At 55.3% G+C, this 22889-nt stretch overlaps 1 protein-coding gene across 7 annotated transcripts in view; it reads left to right on the forward strand.

Annotated features, from left to right (window-relative positions):
- LOC118676301 (transmembrane protein 51) overlaps positions 1–22889 on the forward strand; it is a 155103-nt gene that overhangs the window by 13382 nt on the left and 118832 nt on the right. The window contains exon 3 of one of the 7 annotated variants that reach the window (XM_036349955.1): positions 9439–9639. The exons of the other annotated variants lie outside the window; for them this stretch is intronic. The gene's annotated coding sequence lies outside the window, so the exon portion shown is untranslated. The remainder of the gene's footprint in view (positions 1–9438; positions 9640–22889) is intronic. 7 annotated transcript variants of the gene reach the window in all.

Here is a 22889-nt window from a genome sequence, read left to right on the forward strand (position 1 = left end):
TGGCATATATGGCATACTGTTCTTAATATGTTTGCTCACCTTCTTGGCACTATGTGTTTTAACCAAGGTCTCTGAGAAAGGGTGTTTCCCCAGGTAGGGATTTTCCCCTGAAGTTAGGGAGGGAATAAAACCTCTTAACTAAGTGCCAGGTGGGTAATTAATCACTTTAACTATGAACAATCATGCTTAAGCTACATAATCTTTACTCCCTGGAATGGAGATAAGAAACGCCCTAACCTTTGTAATAGAGATTGATAGGATTGAATCAACTGGTATAAATACAGATGTAATAAGACAGCAAGACCCAGAACTAAGAGACAGAACTTAGAACACAGAACTTAGAATACGGAACCAGGAGAGACAGAACCTAGGCACAGAACCTACACAGAACGTTCTCTAGAGACAGAAGAACTTCGCTGGAGAGAACATGGCAAAAGATCCTGGACAGAAACTGGCCTCAGAACCTAAAGACAGAACCTAGCGAGAGAACATGGCAAAAGATCCTGGACTGAACCTGACTGCAGAAACTGGCAAGAGAACCTGACTAGAACCTAGTGACTGAACCTGGCTGGAGAACCTGGACAGAACCTGGCTGGAGATCCAAACCAGAACTTCGCTGGAGATCCAGACCAGAACTTGGCTGGAGATCCTGGCTGGAGATCCTGGCTAGGCTGCTGATCAACTGAACACTGTCTCCGTGTCATTCCTCCTTCGCCGACTCCGTCCACACCTTTGGGGACCCCTGGACCTGCTGGGGTTGGACTCCGGCAGGGGGGGAGGAGTCCTCAGCCCTGCCTGCACCCTCTGGCAGTCTGGGAGCCCCATGATCAATTTCCCCACAAAGGGAAGCCCCACCCACCCACCCACCGCCAGCTAGTGGCCTGGGCCTCCCTCTACAGGGCAATGGGTCACAGAGCCCCCCCTCCTCATTGATCACCCTCGATCGATCGACCCGCCAGCCAGTGGCCTAGGCCTCCCTCTGCGGGGCGATCGTGGGGCAATGACGGGCCCCCCCCCCCAACCAATCGCATTGCATCCGCCTTGACTGGCCTGGCACCAGTGGGTGCCATAGCGTGGTCATCCGGATGGTCGTTCTGCTGTTTGGCCGTTCGGTCGATTTACATATTATGCTTTTATTATTATAGATATTAGTTTAAGTTTACATACCAGTTGTGCCAGGCACCGTTCTAAGCATTTTGCATATGTCAACTCATAACAGTCCTATGACTTGGGAGAACTGAGGCAGGGGTATGCTCGCCATGTGCAAACAGCCCCACAATCTCAAGGGCTTACGATACTCAGGACACAGTTCCAGTGTAAGGTGCTGGGTGGGGAAGGTGGGGCCGTGGTCCCACAGAGGCCTTCTGGGACCCAGGCTTCTGTCATCTTTCGCACTCGGTTTCACCGTCCACTGCTAGTAAGTGGTGGTGCTGGGATTTGAACCCAGAGTCTGTATTCCTTTTTTTTTTTTATTATTGATATTTTTTAGAGGAAGGGAGAGGGATAGAGAGATGGAAACATCGATGAGAGAGAAACATTGATTAGTTGCCTCATGCACACACCCCCACTGGGGTTGGAATTTGCAACCTGGACATGTGCCCTGACTGGGAATGGAACTGGGGACCTCTTGGTTCATGGGTTGACGCTCAACCACTGAGCCACACGGGCCAGGCCAGGCTCTGTATTCTTAACCACTATGCTACGATGGGAAACAAGAGTGCCGGCTTTTAACGCACTTTACCTGGTAGGTAACCTCAGGACTGGGAATTGGGGAGATAACTGGGAATTCTGGAGAATGTTCGCTCCTCCTTGCCAAGGAATCAAGCTCATCTGTCTAAGGAGTGAGATGGGTAAGTCTGAGAGGCATTTGACTTTGTCTTCAGCACATGAAAATGAAAGCCTTTCCCCCGCCCCCCAAACAATTGTGCCTGAAATAAATGTGCACCAGCGATGCTGCCTGGCCCTGGGGTCTTTCCGCCCAGATAGCATCCCTCGCCCCGAAGCTGAGTGGCGTGTGGCTGCTTGTTGTAGGGCAGGGCTTTGCTAAATCTCAGCACCCTGATTAAAATGTTTTCACCAGCTGAAATGTCTTCTTGTGGAGAGAATCCACATGCCCAGCATGAAGGCCTAACACAGACTACGGCACATCCATCAGCGGAATACCATCAGATTAAAAATGATGTCTCAATAAATGCTAATGGTCATCGATATCATGTCTGGCCTCAGAAATTAACTATTAATTAAATTAACTATTGAAAAGTGAACAGTCCATTGGCGCTGGGTACATTCACGGTGTTGGACAACCATCGCAGACATAGCCGGTTAGCCATCACTCCCCCCACACACAAGAAACCTCACACCCATTAACCAGTTACTTCCCCCTCTCCCTTTCCCCCCACCCCCTGGCTTTCTGGATATTTTACATAAATGGAGTCATACAATGTGTAATCTTTCGTGTGTAGCTTCTGGCTAATTACCCTTTTTTAAAAAATAATAATTTTTAAAATTATTTTTAAGCATTAGCTGTTCAGTGGCATTAAGCACATTCAGAATGATGTGTCACCATCATGTCTATCTTTTTCCAGAACTTTTACGTCATCGCAAATGAAAAGAGAGGCACGCTTTTTAAATGCCCACATGGGTGGTTCTTAAACTTTAGTACATGGTAGAAGCTCCTGGGGGGGCTTGGTAACCATCTTGCCGGACCCTCCTGCAGAGTTCCTGATTCAGTAGGTCTGGGGGAGGCCCGAGAATATGCATTTCTCGCAAGCCCTGGGCGATGCAGATGCTGGCGGTCGGGGACCACTTTTGGAAGCCGCTGCCTTAGACTGAAAGGTCTGTGGGGGAGAGCAGACGGTAGGATGGCGATCTCGTTCAGGGTGCGTCAGGGAATCTGAGCCACTGTGACCTATGGGATAAGGGATTTCTCGTAAGAATCGGATCTTACCTAGTGATAGGGGTGGGGGGCAAAGGTGAAGGAGAAAGGCGGTCTGAGGGGCCAGGGGCCATGTCCATCAGGGAAGCCAGGAGGTCCAGCCACCGAAGCAGGACCTCAAGGAGGCTGGTGGAGAAATCTGTGGGCAGCCATGCCGGGTGGGGGCCCCGCCAGGTGTCCAGTGGGGGCCTGGGGATACTCTTGGTCACTGGATTTTGAACACACTTTCTGGTTGCTTCAGATATCCAGCCAGGCGTGGAACTCCTGGCATGTGGAACAGAAAGTGGGCTCTGGGGCCAGACAGAAGGGGGTCAGATTTCTGGTTTTGTGCTTGATAGCTTTGTGATCCTGGGCAAATGACTTACCCTTGCTGGTCCGATACTGTTTACTCATCTGTAAAATGGGCATAATGCCTACCTTCCTCACGGAGAGTTGTGGGGACTCAATTAGTGTGTGTACCAAACCTCTGGCGTAAAATATGACGGTACTTAATACAGTTAACAATCGTGGACAGACATGGCTGGGGGAATGCCCGAGGGGCCCTCAGTCCTTGCTTTCTTCTTAGGAATCTGGGCCTCACCCTGATCATATTCTTACACAGATTCTTCTCATGACGTCATGCCAACCAGACTTGCTTTTCCTGAGTCTCGGTTCACACTCCGGGCATCAATTCAGATATTAGTTGCTTATTTCTTCTTTAGGCAAGTGTCACAAATTCCACCTTTAAAAAAAAATTATTCTGTTAAGACCATTCCACTTCCAGCCCTGCTTTATCCCAAAACTCTCTCTTTTAAACCTGGAATCTTGGAAGTTTGTGCCACCTGCTGAACCTTTCCCCGACAGTCTTTCCTCTGGTGTCTGTCATGCGGGCACTCGGCGATTCCTGGTGGTCTCCGTGGCGGAACAGACTCTTTCCCCCCAAAGCAAGCTGGGAGGCTCTGCGCCTGCGCTCAGTGGACGAGAGCAGTGCTGCTGGCCGGGCTCTTTGATGGATGGGCCTTGACTGCGAAGCAGGCGCTAGAGCAGTGGTTCTCAACCTGTGGGCCGCGACCTCTTTGGGGGTCGAACGACCCTTTCACAGGGGTCGCCTAAGACCATCGGAAAACACATATATAATGACATATTGTTTTTGTGATTAATCACTATGCTTTCATTATGTTCAATTTGTAACAAAATACATCCTGCATATCAGATATTTACATGACGATTCATAACAGTAGCAACATTACAGTTATGAAGTAGCAACGAAAATAATGTTATGGGTGGGGGTCACCACAACATGAGGAGCTGTATTAAAGGGTGGCGGCATGAGAAAGGTTGAGAACCACTGCGCTAGAGCCATAGGGAGAGCTGAGGGCAGAGGGCTTGCGTTTCAGCTGCAAGGAGGACAGGAAGGATGACTTTAGCGGTCGGATACGGGGATTGGCGGCCTGAGGCAAAGGCTGAGACAAGCGTGCAGGGCATCTCTGGAGGAAATGCGGGGTCTGCACCTCCATAGGCTGCAGTGACATGACCTCACCAGGGCACGGTATCTGCCTCTGAGACCTGTCATCCTGGAGACCTGGGAATCATTATCTGTGGGGATGGCCGCATCTCAGAAAAGGGCCTGGTAGTGGTCAGCTCAGGCTGCCGTAATGAAAACCATACACTGGGAGGTTAAACCACAGAAATTATTTCCTCACCGAGGCTGGGAACTTCCAGATCAAGGTCACGTCCCAGGGCGGGCTCTCTTCCTGGCTTGCAATCAACCGTGGCTCACAAAGGCCCCAGGGGTGGGTCCTGAGGAGGGAGGTGGGTGGGGGCAGGAAGAATCACGGGAAAGAAAGACTTTGCGAAGGAGGAAGACACAAGTCTGGGGCCGGACTGGACGAGGGGTCGCCAGTGCACGTGTCTAAAAGGAGGCGGCAGGAGATGTTACGGGGAGCCTGGCCAGGCGGGAGGTAGCGGGGAGAGGGAAAGCCTGGGCACAGTGGGAGGCAGGCCCCTTCTGCAGGACATGGCCATGACCCAGCACTAACTGCCTATTGCATGTGAGCATTTGGCCCCGGCTTACCAGGTTCTCAAGCTTTATAAATGAGGTTATCCGTGTCCTCCACACTGCATCACAGGGCTGCCAGTCTGAGACCTGGGAGTGTGTGTTTGATGAGGGACGGAGTTAGCAGGAGAGAGGATGCCCAAGGTCACTGAGATTTCAGGCCCGGGCCACGGGGAGACGGGTGTGTGCTTGCACTGTCATTAGGAGGTCTGGAGGAGACGGGGGGGTGATGGATGGAAGGAGGAGGGGAGCGGAAGGTGTTGAAGTGACGTGGACGAAGTATGACCAAGGAGACACAGACTGACATCAGCAGCTCTTTCTGGGGAAGCAGCTGAGTTGCACAGGCCGTTGGGTGGAGAATGGAAGGCGGCCTGTTGGTGTGGTAGTTGGTACTGGGTATGGGAGTGTCTCCCTGGACCCCTCTCCCAGAGTGTGTCGGGGTGGGGTTATTGTGTTTCAGATGTTGGGTTTTTCTCTTTGTTCATGTGTTTGAGTTAAGATTGCCTGATTAGTTAAGATTGGCACGTGGCAAAAGGAAGAACCCTGGGTGAGAGCTTAGAGCTTTCGTTTCTAATCCTGCCTGGCTCCTCGCTGGCGGGGACCTTGGGCGGAGTCCCTCCGGGCCCCCCTCTCTGGGATGTCCGTCACATGGATGAGAATGCCCCCGCCCTGTGCGAGGGCCTCAGATGGGATGAATCCACGGTTGTTCCTGGTTCGACTCATCCCGCCTGGGCCTCGTGGGGGGTCCCCTGGGAGGCCCCCTGGAAATCTGAGTGACCTTGGCTGGAGGGGGAGGCAGAGGAGGAACCTTCTGACCCATGCAGGCTGCTCTCGCCCCGCCACCTAGAGCCACAGTGCACCCTAACCACCCCGAGAACCCGCTCTCACCAGGAGGACAGCATCCCCGGGGAGGAGTCCCAGGGAACAGTGACCGGCCACCTCCCTGTCAGGGGAGCCGAGAACATCCTGAGACTCGGCACCATGTGGGGGTGGTTGTGTCGGACACGGGTCCTGTCCTCACGGGCTTACAGCCTCTGGCAGGAGGGAGGTGACACCGGCCGTGGGAGAGGATAGGAGTGCCCAGTGTGGGTCACACTTCCGGTTGCTGGCGTGGGCCAGGCACTGGGTTGCCGGGTGTGTCCGGGTGGTTTTACTTAAGCCTCACGACAGTGCACCAAGGTCGGTTCTGCTATGACACCCACTTTCCAGATGAGGAACCGAGACTCAGGTGCAGAGCTGGGCCTCCCTGGCGGTCAGGAGCCCCCTGTTCGGCTGCACCTGGCTGAGCAAGCGGCACCTTAGGGGCCTCTTGGAGGAGCTGGGTTAAAGCTGAGACGCGCAGGAGGGAGGACATGACATGGCTGCAGGGAGAGAGGCTGTCCCACCAGCGCAGGAGAGAGCATGGCCGCTGCTCCTGGGCCCGGGGGTTGGGACTGTTGCCCAGTTGTCAGGAGGCACCAGCTGCACCCCCAGTCCTAGGGGAGCAGGACCAAGTCCATGGCCACAGTCATGGCCGTGCGAAGGGTGCCGGCATGGGGTTAGGTGCTCGAGCGCGTGACGGCCTCTGACAATTACTCCATTAGTGAGAGAAACACTGCCTTTTATGATGCCCTTTTATAGCTCAGCTGCCATAGCTGCAAGCTGAGTGTTAATCTCTTGAACTCTCGTTCACCCAACCAGGAAGGGTACAGCCGGGAGTCGAAACTGCGACCTCCTAACTCCGTAGCTGGAACTTTTAACCCTGGCCTGGCAATGCCTCCCTGGCAAAGGTGGTAGGATGTGGCTGAGTTGACCCACAGGCCGTGAGCGGCACATGGGGCTGGAATTCCTGGGTCAGCGCCGGGAGGCTGGCTTGGGGGAGGAATAAATTGGTCCTGATCCTCCCTGGCCCATTTCCACGGTGGGTTTACTTAAGCCTCACGACAGTACACTAAGGTAGGTTCTGCTATGACACCCATTTTCCAGATGTGGAACCGAAACTCATGGTGAAGTCCGTGCCCCGGCCCCGCTCAGGCCCTCCCACCCCACCTGTCCCTGCATCCTCGGGCCACACAACTCCCCAGGCTCCGCCTCGGGCCACACTCCAGGATGCGGGTTCAAGGGTCACTCGGGAAGCCTCCCCCTAGATTCTGGTTCTGTACATCCATAGTGGGACCCCAGTGGGACCCCAGAATCTGCATATTAGCAACCCCCATCCTCCCTCTGCAAGGTAGGGGTGAGGTGGTCCTCAGATAACAACTGGTCTCAAGTTACTGCTTCTGCCCCCACCTGCTGCCCAGCTGGCCACTTCTACCTCCCTTCCACACCCCAGATTGGGTAGTCCTTCCTCCAGTGTCATGAGGTAGCACTGCCAGGGTCCCCATTTTACAGATGAGGAAAGCAAGGCTCAGAAAGGGGAAGCAATTTGCCTAAGGCCACCCCCCAGACAGACACAGATTATGTATATGCATGCACACATAATTTCAGAGAGAGGAAGGAAGAGGGAGAGAGAGAGAAACATTAATGATGACAGAGAATCATTGATCGGCTGCCTCCTGCACACCCCCTACTGGGGATTGACATGTGCCCTGACCAGGAACCGAACCATGACCTCCTGGTTCATGGATCGACGCTCAACCACGGAGCCACGCCGGCTGGGCCAGACACAGATTATAATCACCACCTTGCTTTCCTGCCTCTGCTAAATTGGCACTGATGCCCTGGGGGGTTCTGGGGCGGGGGGGGGGGGGTAGAGGAAGGGCTGCGAATGACCCTTTTTCATCAGCACATTCAGTCGCATTTTCATCAGCACATTCAGTCGAGACTGCAGGGGAAGGAGGCATGAAACTCGGTCACAGCCTTAGCAACCAGATACTCCCTGTGTTATCTCCATGGGCCGCTAAGCCCTGGTGTGAAAGGCGGGCATCATTAAGCAGAACAAACCACCCAGAGCAGGTTCAGCTTTCAAAGCTAAATGTCAGTCAAGCTGTGGGATGACTCAGGGATCATTGGTCAGGAAGACCGATTCCTCCGTGACCCAGAGAGGGTCCTGCAACCCCGGGGGCTCCTCACCGGGACAGGGGCTTGAAGAAGAGCAGGCGAGGGACCCCACCCCAGAGCCGGGCTGCCACAGCACCTGCAGAGAGGATGGAGGTAAACGCCCCTCCCTGTGTGCCAGCAAGCAGTCCCGGGCCTGGGGATTGATGGAGAGAGGCTAACACCTGCCCACGCAGACTCACACGCAGGTGCTCACAGCAGCCTCATGCACAGCTGCCCAAATGAGAGGATGCCCCGCTGTCCGTCAGCAGGTGAACAGACAGACGTGGTATATCCACACAGTGGGCGCTGCTCAGCGAGGCAGAGGGACCCAGCGAACTACGGACACGGCAGCACATGGATGCGGGGAAGAAGGCCGAGATAAGGGCGCGGGGTATGAGCCCATGTGTAGGCTCTCGCGCAGGCGACACGAGCCCACAGTGATGGGAAGCGGGTCGGTGGCGGCCGGGGTGGGGGCTGATTGGAAGAAGGCGCACAGAGAACCCTCCGGGAGATGGAAACGTCTTATGTCTTGATCTGGGTGGTGGTTCCAACTCATCAAACTGTACTCTAAGATCTGTGCATTTTGCTAGATGTAAATTATACTTTAAGTAAATGAGCAGATGCCTCTGCCCCGCCCTGGCAGCTCAGAGTCAGCAGTCTGGGCTCGGGCCCAGTGGCATCTGTATTTTCAACAAGTGCCACGGGCAACCTTGACTGCTCCCCTCTCCCCCAGCCTGGCAGGCACCCCCAGACTCTGATCATGACTGTCTCTTCTGGCCAGGACAGTTGAGTTCTTGAAGATGTGGAGGGCTTACTGTTCGTCTGTTTCTAAGCATAAACCAACTGGGGGGTCAACGTCTGGTCCCAGGGGGACTTCCGATAATCGCCAAGACCAGCTCTAAGCCACAGACAAAGCATCTCAGTCTCGACGCTGATTCTGGCCATGTGCCGGGCATCACAGGGTCTGCTGTGCAGGGAACAGAGGGCCGGACTCCCGTGGAGGGCTGTAGACGTCTGCCAGGCACTGGGCAGCAGGCAGAACTAGACAGGCCCTCTCTGGGTTCTGTCTCCATGGCCACCCCCCAAATGATAATGACTTTGGCTGTGGGTTGAAGAGCTGTCGTGTTATAGACACTAGGCCTGTTGGTTTGTGCACATGTTGAATTACATAAGAGGATGCACTGTGCAGTTCTGAGGAGCCTGGGCTCAGAGTCAGGCTAGTAGGCTGAAATCCCCACATCTCTGCAATTAGCTGTGTGTCTTTGTACAAATGACTCAACCTCTCTGAGCCTCCTCATCTGTAAAATGAAGAAGATGGCAGTACATCTTTCTTTACAGTGCCTTGAGCATGGGAAGCATTCAGTAAATGTTGGTTATTGTGATTGGTACCTGACTTAATCCTTACAATAACCCTATTGGTTTAGGTGCTATTCTTCTCCCCATTTTACAGAGCAACAACTGAGGCTCAGGGAGGGCAAATCCCTGCCCGGAGTCACACAGCTGGAAAATGGAGGAGCTGGAATTGACACTTGGGGAGTTGCCTAACTCCTGACGCTTTTCACTGCACCACACTGCCCTGAGCATCCATCGCTGGTTGAGCGAGAGACGCGCCCGCCCCTCTTCAGGAAGGCTCTGTGTACTGCCTCCAAAAGTAGGTTCAACTCCCAGCTCTACCAGCTGCAGGACTTTGGACAAGTTTCTTCACCGCCTCGGTTTCCTCCTCTGCAAAACAGGGGTGCTCATAGCAACCTTAAAAGGCTATGGTGACCATGAACCGAGGCGATGGGTGTATGGCATACAGAATGGCACCCCGCCCATCACACTTGTCAGCTTAATTTACCGTCATCTGCGAGGTCGCACGCTCTGGGCTGTGACTAAGCTGGTGGGGCTCCAGGCTGCACCAGGATGGGAGGTTGTCCTTCATGCCTTCGAGGAAGTGACAGGACCGTCTTCAGGGCGCAGCACGTGTGGCAAAAAGCCATTCTGAACCTCGTCCAGGGAACCGGGGGCCTGTGATTACACCCTCTCTCGGATTCCCTCATGTTAAAACGCAGGCCTTCTTCCAGGCTTGGGTTAGGGCGCCGCTGGAGGGGATGCAGCTGGCAGTTGCCGTCGCGTCTAAATGACAGGCAGGCTTCCCGCGCCCCAGCCTGCTCGCAGACCGGAGGTGGGGGAACGGCAGGTGCTCAAGGTGGACAAACAGCCCTTCTGTTTGTTGATTTTGTGTGTGTGTTTTATTTATTTTGCCTGCATCTTGGGAACCAGTGTGGGTTTCTCAAGCTGCCCTGTTTCCTTTGGATCGAAAACAAAAATAAAGGGAAACTATCAAACCGTGACGCCCAGCTGCCTGCATGAGACTCCGCGAGGGCTGGTTTATAAGTGAAAAATGTGTGACCGTGCCAGGCTAAACGCAGAGCGGCCACACAGCGTGGCGCTGTGCAAATTCCTGCACTCATCTTGCCTGTCTGACCTTGGGGATGTGTCCGTCTGCCTCTCTGAGCCTCAGTTTCCTCACCTGTAAAATGGGCACCCACGTCATGGGAGCTGTTGTGAGATCAAGCAGTGCAGGCCTCAGCACAGCGCCTGGCACATGGTGCGGACTCAGGCAGGAGTATCAGTTTGCCAGGACCACTCTGAGGTGAACGGTTCCAAGTTCTAGGTCCCTTGCCAGCTGGCCGTGTGACCTTGGGCAAATTACTTGACCTCTCTGAGCTTCAGGTTCTTCCTTTGCAAAAAATTAAGACTCCATGTTCCTTGTGTAAAGGATTTTGCTGAGGATTACATTAAGGGAGGTGACTCTGAGGGAGCCTAACACAAGCTCTTGCTCAAGAACCGGTAGCGATTGTGCTGCTGACGTGATAAAGTGTGGGAAGCTACGATGGTGGGGGTACCTGTACAGCCCCGTGGTTGTGCTCCGTGGGGTGAGGCAGAGGGCAGACAGGAAAGGCCGTGGAAGGCAGGCACTAGCTCTCCGTAGATGGACATTACTGACCTGGGGGCTGTGACCGGGAGGGCATGACAGCCCCAACAGAGGGCACAGAAGTGGCGACCGTTCCTTCGCCTGAGCATCTTCCCTGTTGGGCTCGTTTCTGGGCCCGTGTCCGGAGGTGAAGGGTTTATAGCAGCCGCCTTTGGGAACGCGTGGATGGACAGCCCTGGCTTGCACAGACCCCGGGTACGAGAATGTCATCTACACGAAGCACATGAGGGGGCCCTGGCTCCCCCACAGCAGAATTCCTGATTTTGCGGAAGTGTTCCCTAGGAAATTCTTTCCAACGCCAAGCACCCCCTGTGTGTGCAAAATTCCGTTTGATTTACAAATAAGAGGGCGGGATTGTGCAGGGGCAGCCGGTGCTGTCACGGGGGCCAGATCACTACCCGCCCGGCCCCCGGCAGAACCCCTACTCTGCCTGTGACCAGCTCTGTGACCTGTGTCAGGTGCCTCCACTTCCTCACCTGTGCAGTGGGGATTACCTTAATTAGGGCCTGTCTCACCTCATAGGTTTCATGCAGAATTAACAAGGTAATCCCTGGAAAGAAAATTTCCTACCACCTCATAAGGGCACAATACCTGTGGCTGCTATTCATTCTAAAACTATGTGCAGAGCGCCTCCTCTGTGCCCGATACCGCCGCCCTGTGCCTGCCCGAGTAAAGCTTCCTCTGGGTGTGGGGGATGGGAGGGGACACAAAATAACGTAAACAAAGATGATTACAAGTTGCCGTCACAGCCGCTTCCGGAACCAGCAGAGTTCTCAGACAGAGTCGCATGGTCATTACTTGCAAACGTGTCACCTCAGCGTGATGGTGACATTTAAGCGACAGACTAGATAGAGCCAGTGGTGAGGGGCGGTGTGGCTGGAGCCCCAGGTGGGCGTGGGGTGGCCCGGAGCAGCTCTTCCCGGACTTGCAGGTGCAGCTCACCTGTGGCAATGCGGGTTCTGACCCAGCAGGTCCTCGGAGGAGCTGGGATTCTGCTTTCCTAACCAGCCCACGGCCACCGAGGCTGCTGGTCCGAGGACCTCCCTCTGAGTAGCCAGGACTCGAAGGAGGCCGAGGGGCCAGGGGTAGGTGACAGAACGCCCGAAGGCAGGTGGGGAGATTGGGTTTTATTCTCAGGACAGTAGAAGCCGGGCAAGGGAGTGACAGGACAGAGGGTGCTTTTAGAAGCTCACTTTGCAGAACTGCCCCGTGGAGAAGACGTGCCTGGCAAGGGCGGCAGCCGGGAGACCAGCGAGGAGGCTGGTGCGGTCGCCCAGGTGACGGGAGCGGCAGCGAAGAGGCAGGAAGTAGGTTTGTTTGAGATCTTTGGGCAAGCAGACTGGCACCACCTGCCGAGGTGTTGAACATAGATATTGTTAATAATCTTAACATAAATTATTATCTGTGCTGCTTATAAAATAATTAAGCCAGTCGTCTAGCGTTGTGGTTTTCAGCCAGGGACGTGTTTCCTAGGGATAGCCCGGGGTCATGGGTGAGATGGATCTGGAGCCCAGATGAGGACGGTGACTGCCAGTGTGGGAAATGCAGAGGTTACTGGACCTCTCCCAGTCGCAGTTAAATTGTCTGCAGAATGGGGAGACAGGTAGGGTTGTGGGGGAGGATGAAATGAGATGGTGCGTGGAAAGTGCACAGAAATCAGCCTGTGACTGAGGGGCATGGCAGGTAAGTTGGGGGCGGGAAGGGCCTTATGATCAGGGCTTTATCCCGGGGGCAATTGGGAGCCATGGAGGGATCTGGAGTGAGGGTGGTGTGATTACATTTGCCTTTTGGAAAGGTCACCCACCAAAAGCAGTTGGGGTCAGGCCAGGAGGCCGGGAGGCCATGGAGGAGGCCTTTGTGGTCTGTATCCAGGGGAGGTGTGAGGTCGGCTTGGGTTACGCAGGAGGTGGGGGGCCATCCTGGGGCGTGGCCTCGCTCCAGGGCCCTGCTTGCTGTATCCCCTCTGTGCTTGGGCAACCACTGCAATGAGTGTAGGTGCAGGGTACACCCTGGCAACCCCGCTCTGGGCTCTCTGTGACTCTTGGCTTATCTGTGTACACAGCCCGGACATGGGTGCGGCCCCTATAATAGCTGCTGGGACGGCAAAGGCCTGGCAGCTGCCCTGTGGGAGCATGAGGCCCAGCACCAGGTTTGCCCCCCTTCCAAAAGGTCCCTCCACCCCTGTGCACCCCCTCCGACCAGTCTCCTGGCCATTCCCTCGCCTGTCGGGACCCCGTCTTCATTCCCCTGCTCCTTCCTGCCCCCTGTTCTCATTCTCTCTCCAGTTTTACTTTCTTTTCTCTCCTTGGGGTTGTTGACGCCACTTGGTTCCTTGCTGCCCTCTCTCCCTCATAGTGTTTTCTTCTGTTTGCCCCTCTTGCAGGCCTGAGGGCAGAGTGCTGCGGACAGGGGCCCAGCACAGTGCCTGGCCCACGGGGCAGAGAGGTGGCGTCCCCTCGCGCGTGCCTGCCTGGCCCCACGTGCCCTGCTTCCCTTTTCCTGCGTGTGTGTCCGCTTGCTAGATGTGCTTTCAACCACGGCAGTAACGTTTTCAAGGGCAGGCCTGGCTCCTCCACCCCGTACGCCCTGCTCACCGCAGAGCCGTTCCCCAGCCGGCGGTTTGCGACACTGTCTCTTCAGTGGTGTGTTCTAGGGTGGTGGCCGGGGGGAGATTAGCCAACGTTCAGCCCTGTGACTGTCACTTCCTCAGTCACTGCCACAGCCAGTCTTGTCTTGGTGAGTGACCCAGATAGTCATCCTCAAAACATCCCGGCCGAGGAAGGAGGTCAGGAACCCTGGGATGGGGCCTGGACGCGCCCCGCTCCGGACCGCCCACCTCGCAGGTGCTTGCACCTGGCGGCCCCTCGCTCGCCTCGGAAAGGGGGGGCTGGGGCACCTGGCAGTTTTGTTTTGTTTTGGTTTTTAGTTATTTTATTTTAAATTTTTATGGGGCAGAAGGGGGTACGATTGGTTCATACCACGGAAACTGGAGTAGGTCCAGCTGGATTCGTGGGTTCGAGCGGTGTCGCTGGGGTCCTGCTCACTCTTCACCTCAGCCCTCATTTCTGCCGCCCCCTCCCCCTGCTCGGCAGCTCCTCCCCTAGTGGGGACCAGATGGCCACCGGCAGCTGCAGGGGAGGGAGGGGTACCCCACCAGCATTTCCTCCAACGTGAAGCACTGAGTTTTACTGGTTCTGATTGGGCGGGGCCTGCCCTATGGAAGATCTGATTGGCCAGGCCTGGCCACGCCCAGGCTTAGAGCCAGGAGAAGGGGACCTGGAGTTGGACAGGCACCCAGGACAGCCACACAGTACACACACACACACACCCCCCACCCACCCAGGTAGCCCTGGGCAGCCTGGCCCCTCAGCCCAGTGTGGCCGTCCCCTGGGGCTCCCATGATCCTCCTGGGGAGTGACTAGCACGACAAGCTCTGGACAGCTTTGCGTGGTGGGGGGCCCACAGTGCCCTAGTCAGAGGTCCCTGCGGAGACGTCTTCTGTGACAATAGTAAGCGTCCCCCAGGTTACCTGGTTGGGGGTTTTCCTATTTGATACTGGAGTTTCGTAAAGAGAGGGCATGTCCACAGCATCTGGACAACTGCCTGGTGTGGCTTGTTTGTGGACTGAATGACTGGAGGGAGACAGCAGATCAGAGTTCAGCAGCCTTGCTCCTGCCGCCTCCACACACATCCCCCTGGGCCCACCCTCACCAGCTGCACCATTCATCTGTGCCCCCTTGTGGGGGCACTCAGGAAAAAGCTGCTTCCTCCTCCCCCCGCCCTCCTCATTATTACTGTTATTTGCTGTTGTTACTCTCTGCACACGGCCGCTGTCACTGTTGGAGCTGAAAGTCTCTCCTGCCTCAGGGAGCAGACTTGACCCTGCTGACCCCCACCCTCGGCTGCCTTGGCTGCAGTCATCCCAGTCTGTGCCCTGAAGTGCAGAGGTTCGCTTCCTCAGCCCATCTTCCGATCCCTGCACCCTGCAGGCTGGGCCAGAGGTCTGACCTCCCAGACATTAGGTGAACTCCTGTGGCGGTCAGGCCCCCCGTGGGGCGGTGATGGTGCAGCGTAGCTCCCGGCCGAGGGACAGCGAGGTGACCGGAGCACCCACAGGTGCACGGAGACCGTGACCCCTGCCGTGGGCTCCTGGGTTTGAATCTGGACAAGCCCGTGAGAGCCTGAGGCCACCGTCCTGGGCCCGTTCCCTCCTCTCATGGAGGGGACAGGGGAGCAGCCAGGGAGTGGGTGCTGGCTCAGGTTAGGGTCCAGCTCGGCACCTGGGCCCAGGAGGGGGCTGAATCTCACCCCCAGCTGGGCTGTGGCAGCTCAGAGCGGGGCAGAGTCCTTGGACGAGAGGCAGGACCCCAGGCAGCCTGTGAGCCGAGTCGCAGCGCTGAGCAGAGGGGCGGAGGGCATAGGGTCAGCGCTCAGCCGGACCCGCGGCTTGTCACAGGTTACGTAGGACAAGAAATCTCTGGTATCCGTTCGTCTTTGTCACTGAGGGGTCTGGGACAACCCCACGGGGCCGTCATGTCCCTGCCATCAGCACGCTTCTGCTTCTGACATTGGACAAAGGAGTGCTTTGTTCTTGGAAGCGGTGTGGAGGGTGTGTAGACGTTTAAAAAACCCACTCTTTTTAAAGCATGGCTTGGAGGTAGATGAGAGGCGGGATCTTAGAGGGACTCTGGACTCAACTGTCTGGTTCACAGCCTCGCTCTGCTACTTATTAACATGAGACTTCGAGCAAGTTCCGTAACCTCTCTGGGCCTCAGTGTCCGCATCTGTAACGGGTGGGGAACATCTGGCTCACGGGCCTGGGAAATCATTTGGTCTGGCCCTGCCGAGGCATTAGGGGTGAGTGAATTAAATATTTGATCAAATATAGCAGGCTAATTTTTAAGTTGATAATTTTATATGGCCCACGAATGATGTTATAAATATCCAAATGGCAGAAAAAAAGGTTCCCCACCCCTGCTCTGTAACATGGGATGATGGTAGCAGCTTCTACCTAGAGTAAATGAGATCCTCCAGACTCAATGCGTGTTAGCTCTTCTTATCACGACTTAGGGATGCAGGCTTTTAAAAACAAAAGGCCGCTTGTCAAATGTGTAACCCCCGTTTGTAATCTGGTGCACGCTGTTACACCAGGTACACCTGAGCTCCGAGAGCCATGTGTTCATTCCGGAGTGGGGGTTTTATCTTGGGGGACAGTCTGTGAAAGGCCAGTGATCCCCTGAAATTGTACAGGGCAGTGCCTAGACCCCTAATGGTAGGCTGGATAATGAAATTATTAATGAATACGCCCCCCCCCCTCTCTCTCTCTCTCACACACACACACACACACACACACAGACACATCCTCCTCCCAATCCAGAACCCGTGATTGTGTCACCTAATATGGTAAAAGGCCTTTGCAGAGTCACGTTATGTAAGAGGCAGGCAGGAGGGTCCCTCAGAGAGGAAGGATGGAGTCGAGGTCAGAATCGGAATGGAGCGCTTTGAAGTGGGGGGGGTGGGGCAGCAATGCAGGGGCCTCTGGGAGTTGAAGAGGCCAGGGGATGGGTTCCCCGACCCCTCTGGAAGGAATGCAGTCTGTCTACACCTGGCTTTTAGGCTTCTGGCTTCCAGAACTGAAAGGGAATGACTTGACGTTGCTTTAAGCCACTACGTTTGTGGTCATTTGTCACAGCAGCACAGGAAACAGATAGAGCCCTTGTCAGGGGAGGGTCCGTAGTTTTCTTACGATGCAGGAAGGGAAGACTGGGTATTGGGAACTACGAGCAGGCGACCTGGAATACCAGGCTGGTGAGCCGGCACCTCCTTCTCCCTCGCCCTCCAGCACAGGCGGAGAAGGAAAGATCCGGGGTGCACTGTGCCCTGCAGGTGACATCGCACCTCAGCTGGCTCTCTCTGGCACACCTCCTATCTCTGGCGCACCCGCGGGAGGTCATTGCCTTTCCAGCACTTCACTGGCCCCGATTGGCATTTATGGGTCAGAATGCAGAGAGGAAGGCCGGTTGAGAGGTGCCCTCTGGAGCCCCTGAGAAATCCTTGGCACCTCAGGAGTTTCACCGGGGCTTATCTGTAGAGGATTGTCTGCAAGGAAAGTCAAAGGAGCCCTGGCTGCTTTGGCTCAGTGGATAGAGCGTCGGCCTGCAGACTGAAGGGTCCCGGGTTCGATTCCAGTCAAGGACACATGCCCAGGTTGCGGGCTCAATCCCCAGTAGGGGGGCGTGCAGGAGGCAGCCAATCAGTGATTCCCTCTCATCATTGATTTCTATCTCCCTCTCCCTTCCCTCTCCCTCTCCCTCTCCCGCTCCCTTCCGTTCTGAAATCAATAAAAAGTATATTTTTTTAAAAGAAAGAAAGCAAAAGGAATCTTTTTCAGTTCCAGGAGACTTTAGAGTTAATGTTGGGCGAGAGTTAATGTTGGGGCTAGGGTTTAGGGTTATGCAAATGTCCTCCTTCCCTCGGTGCGCCATGCTTGGGCACTTACTGTATACCAGCGCTGGACAGTTAACATGGATAAAACATTCACTCTTCAACCCTGTGAAGGGGGTTCTGTCTGTCTAATCATCACTGGCAGAGAGGGGGTTAATTCCTGGGGGGACCCTGGGGTTCCAGGAGCATCCCCCTCACAGACTGCTGGGAGCAACAAGGGAGAAGACAGTGAAGCATCGGCCGTGCTGTGGAGGCCGTGAGCACTTGGCCGAGGGCAGTTCTTGTTGTTTTCCCCGAAGTGAAAGAGGTGCTGAGCCCCCCAAAGCAAACCCCGCTCTCCCCGGCCTGTCACTCCCCTCCCCCTCTCCTGCAGGCTGCCATGTTTTAGCCTCAATTGCAGTTTTATGATTAAACACCCCAGCGTCAATTATTTACAATACTTCCAGATGAATATCAGGGTTGCAGAGGCCTGAGTGAGTCACATGGGGGAAGCTGATATTTATGGAGGGGAAAGGACACGAAGGAAAATAAGGAACTCTACCTCCTGCCCACGGAGACCAAGGTCAGCCTCGAAAAGGCTTCCTGCAGCCAGGGCTTGGGGAGGGGGCTCTCCGTGGGCATGGGGGGATGGAGAGGCATGGGAGTGGGAGGACTGACAGCGTGCTAGCTCTGGAGCCAGACAAATCCAGCTTGAATCTTTGCTGTCATTCGCTGTGTGACTGAGCAGGTATCTTAACTTCTCTGAACTTCAGTTTCCTCATCTGTGAAAAGGAGGTTATTCTAGAAACTTTCTCATTAGGGTTCTTGGGAAATTTAAATGTGATATGAAATAATAAATTTAAAATATAATCCTATTAAATAAATCTTGGTAATAAGCATTAATCTACATATATAAAGTATTCTGATTTTCCAAATAAATAAAATTATTAATGAGCCCTTGCCGGCTTGGCTCAGTGGATAGAGCATTGCGGCCTGCGGACTGAAGGGTCCCAGGTTCAGTTCCGGCCAAGGGCACATGCCTGGGTTATGGGCTCAATCCCCAGTGGGGGGCATGCAGGAGGCAGCCGATAAATGATTCTCTCTCATCATTGATATTTCTCTCTCTCTCTCCTTCTCCCTTCCTCTCTGAAATCAATAAAGAAATAAAGTAAATTATTAATGACCATAAATGCATGGAAAGCACGGTGCCTGGCCCTTGGTCAGCACTTAGGAGAAGGGTAAATGTTGTTGCTACCATTCCAAAATGAAAAAAGAATTGGGTGTGACAAGTGGCTTCCTAAACATTGGACGCAGGAGGAGGCTGGGGGCTCGAGAAAGCAGCTCTGGCTAAAATGCTTCAAGTAGAAATTGGAGGGAGAAGGGGGGGGGGAGGGGATGGGGAGAGGGCAGGACGAGGTCAGCTGTGTGCCAACAGGGCTCCTGGCAGAAGGTTTGTGAGCCACTTCTATGGCGGCACCGTCGCCGTGGCTGGAAAAGAACATGTCCAGATATGGGCAGGGTAAACTTTCTCCAACCGTGTGCTAATCTCCAGAATCAGGCCGGCCGGCAGAGGCCTGGGAACGGGGAGGGCTCTGCGCCCAGGAGCCAGCGGCCGCAGAGGTCCGCCGGTCATCTCCACACCCTCTAGCTTCGGTTAAACCCCTCACCCAAGGACCACGTAAGCGGCTTGTTTTGTCGGAGGGCCAGGGAGCTGTCGTTCTGAGCCGTCGGGAAAGCGGGGTGCCTGTGGATGCAGCCTGGGAATGCGTGCCTTTTATCCCAGTTTCATCCCGGCCAAGAGCGAGTGCGAACTTGGCTCAGGCGCAGGGCCCTGGGTTAAAGTGTAAACCGGGCAGAGGAGGGCGGCTCGCCCAGCCCCCCTCCAGCCTGGCCACCTGGGCATTGGGTGCAAAAGTGATTGGTTTGATCAGGATGAAGGAACTGGGCCCAACGAAACCCGCCATCGGGTAAGCCAACAGGCTGAGTGGGGCGGGCGCCCCAGGAAGGTGCGAACAGGAACGCTGCCTGCATTCATTTCCTGTAACCGCTGAGCCCGCACACGGTGGCTGAGAGCAACACACATTTATTCTCGTGCGGTTCCGGGGGTCTGGAGCCCACACACAGTCAGTTCCATGTCAGGACCAGTTCCTTCTGGGGGCTCCAGGGGCCCCGTGCACCCCTCGGTTCACGGCCCCTCCTCTCGTCTCGCCAGCCTCTTGCTTCCATCACGTGTCGTACGTCCTCCTCCCTCTTATGAAGACACTTGGAATAATAATCAGTGAACCCACCTGGATAACCCCAGCTACTCTGCCCATCTCAAGATCCTTCATTCATCGCATCTGAAAAGTCCCTTTTGCCCCGTAAAGTACCCGTCAGGATGCCAGGGACTAGGATCTGGATGGCTTTGGGGGCCATGACTCAGCCCACCACATGCCTTTTCCCAGATTCTGAAAAACACAGGGTGGTGAGTGGCAAATATCTCTGAGCTGGACCCCAGATTCTTCTTTGCTCCCAGTGTGAATGGCCTCGAATCAGCCCCTCACCCCCTCCTGGCCTCTTTAAGAACAGATGGGGGCTTTAAGAATGGAGGGGTGCTCGCCGCCCTCCACACGTCTGTCGTCAGCTGGCCCATTTAGAGCAGGCACCTGGCGATTCCCCTGAATGCATTCACTGACTGCTTTCAGCCTCCTGTCCCTGCCTCAGGGCCTTTGTGCAGGCTCCCTCCGCCTAGAATGCCCTTCTCCCAGGTTTCTGTATGGTTCCCTCCTCGCCTTCTGCTCAGACATCTTTGCTCGGTGGCTGTGTTTTCCGACCATCATATTTAAAGTCACCGCTTCTGGCACCGCCTCCCGCCTCCCCAGCACCATCATTTCCCTCCAGCCTGACCTTCCCTAGGATATTCTCCAGGCTGGTTCTCGGTGAGCTCCATGGGGACAGGCCTTCTATCTGTTTGGGCCATTCTTCTCTCCCCAGCGTTAGAGCAGGTGGCAGTGGCAGGTGCTCAGTTAATATTCTGTTGAGTGAATGAATAAATGCCTGAATCTCAAAACTTTGACCTCGTTACGCGTAACAACCCAGCGAGGTAGGTCCCGGTCCCATTCCACTCTCACAGATGAGGTAGGAATGAAGTTGTCTCCATAGCCATTCAGGGGCAGAGCTGGGCTAGGAATGCAGCCTCCTGCAAGGCGCCCACAGCGGGCTTGCCTCCCCGTGGGGGGCGGGTGGAGTCCGGGCTCACATTTCAGCTCCCCCTCTGCCTTCTTCTACTTTTTGCTGCAAAATGCCTCCTGGGAGGAGGGACCAAATGAGTCGAGTTGGTGTCCAGGCCTGCTGCCCAAGGACAGTGCCGTGTCCAGACGATGTCCTGGGCACAGGAGCCTGGCAAGCAGCCAATGCGTTAACCAGGTGCCTCCAACCTCAACTTCTGCCTCCCAGACTCCAGCCTGGTCCTCTGGTCCCTGGAAGGTCCTGGTGCCCAGAGGGTAGCCTCAGTGGCCAGATCATGTGGCCAAGCTTCGTTACAGGGGTTGGCCCTTCCTTGGTTTAGCTAAGCTTGTCCAGAAGGCTGGGGTTCTGTTGCCCCCGGGATGAGGAAGTTCCAAACAGGAGATTCTGTGCACAGGGCACCCCTTAGAAACTGTGAGGCCTGGGGCAAGGTCCTCCACCTCTCTGCCCCGTGTGTCAATGATAACACGGACAAAGGTGAGGCTGAAACAAGCTAACGTGTGCAGAGCACTCAGTGTGAGCCTGGCACGCAGTCATGTGCAAAGCACTCAGTGTGAGCCCAGCTTGCAGTCGGCGTCCAGACGATAGTGGCAGGTATTTCTGTTGCTGAGCAGATGCGGGGCCAGCAGGCTGGGCCGGGTGGCGGTCAGCGCCTGGGCTCAGCTGCTCAGCCCAGCTTGCCAGACGGAGAGGCCACTGCTGGCTCCTCCCCGGGCCTGGAGGAGGATCGAGGTGTCAGAGTCACTCTGAGTTGACGGTGACAGGAGCCTTGGCGGCTGCCCTGCACCCATGAGCACCAGCGGGGAGCGCACAGAGATGTCACATTTCCCGAGAAACACTGCATGGGGCTGGAGACAGGGTGCCCGGTGCCGGGCTTCTCAATAGGGTCACGTGCCGGCCACCGGCTCAGAGAAAGACATCGCCCGTCAAAATCCCACAGAAAAGGTCCCTAATTTGTTTCCGGCTTCTGGTCTTCAGAGGGACTGTGTCCTCCTTAACTTCTCCAGCGCTTCAGTGGGTCAGCCTGGAACCCCGAGCTGCAGGGCCTGAACCCCTCACCCAGGCTGGGCGGGGAGGCTGCCTCTTAGCTCTGCAGTGTCTTAGCCCGAGCCCTTGCCTCTGGAATACCCTCGTCTCCTCCTACCCCACACTCCACCCAAGGACGTGTACATGTACTTCCAGGCCCTGTGGAGCTGTGGTCTTACCTTCCTGCTCCCCGCCCCCCTCACTAGAACATGTCGCTCTGTCTGTGGACTTGTTACTGGGCCCGCTTCAGCAGTACTGCTTCGTGGTTAAGAGCACGGGTTTTAGGATCAGACATGCTTTATCTCTGCTTGTACAGGCTGTGTGGCCTTGGACAAGTAGCTTTACCTCTCTGAACCTCACCTATAAAATAGAACTAATAGCTATTAAATGATTATACATGGGAGGAGCTCCACGGAGGGCCTGGCAAAGTCGGTGTTCACCGCACGCTCACTCTTACCCGGATGTCGCCTTCCCTTCTGTGAGTGAGGGTCACCTGTCTTCCCACTGGACTATAAAAGCATGTCTCACGCACCTGTGTGCCCCCCAGAGCTCCCGGCACACAGTAGGGGCCCAGGAATTGTTGGGATCAAACTCTTTAAAAAGCCATTTAAAAAGAAGTGCACACCTGCCCGCCCTCGTGTGTTCGTGATCTAGTGTCTCTGAGGATAAACTGTGCCATGTTCATTTCTGGCCTGTGTGTCCTGCCCAGAGAGCGGCCCACGGGGACTCGGCTTTGTGGGAGTTGGTGTGGTGCCGGGGACAGGAGGTGGACATCCGCGCCGGCTGGATGTGACTGTGAACCTTGACTCTGCTGCTTCCAGCTGGGTGACCCAAGGCCAGTCACCTGACCTCTCTGAGACTCGAGGCAGGGGGCTACTCGTTTCCGAAGGGTGGCTGTGAGGGTGGGATGAGTTTGTGGTCTGATTCAGGGTCTCAGCTGCTGCCGATTTCGTTCTTTTACGGCTGGTGCTTCTATTACAATCACACGTTGCTTAATGACAGGGTAGATCCTGAGAAATGCATGGTCCTCGTGCGCACATCACAGAGGCACCTACACAAACCCGGGTGGTGCAGCCCACTCCACACCTGGGCTCCAAGGTGCCTCCTACTGATCCCAGGCTGCAGCCTGCACAGCAGGTTCCTGGGCTGAACACTGCAGGCCATGCAGCAGTGGTATCTGTGTATCCAAGCATAACTAAACTTGAAAAGGTACAGTAAAGAGATAAAACGGTACACCTGTGCAGGGA

This window comes from Myotis myotis, unplaced genomic scaffold (genome assembly GCF_014108235.1).
Source record: "Myotis myotis isolate mMyoMyo1 unplaced genomic scaffold, mMyoMyo1.p scaffold_m19_p_2, whole genome shotgun sequence".
Lineage (NCBI taxonomy): Eukaryota > Metazoa > Chordata > Mammalia > Chiroptera > Vespertilionidae > Myotis > Myotis myotis.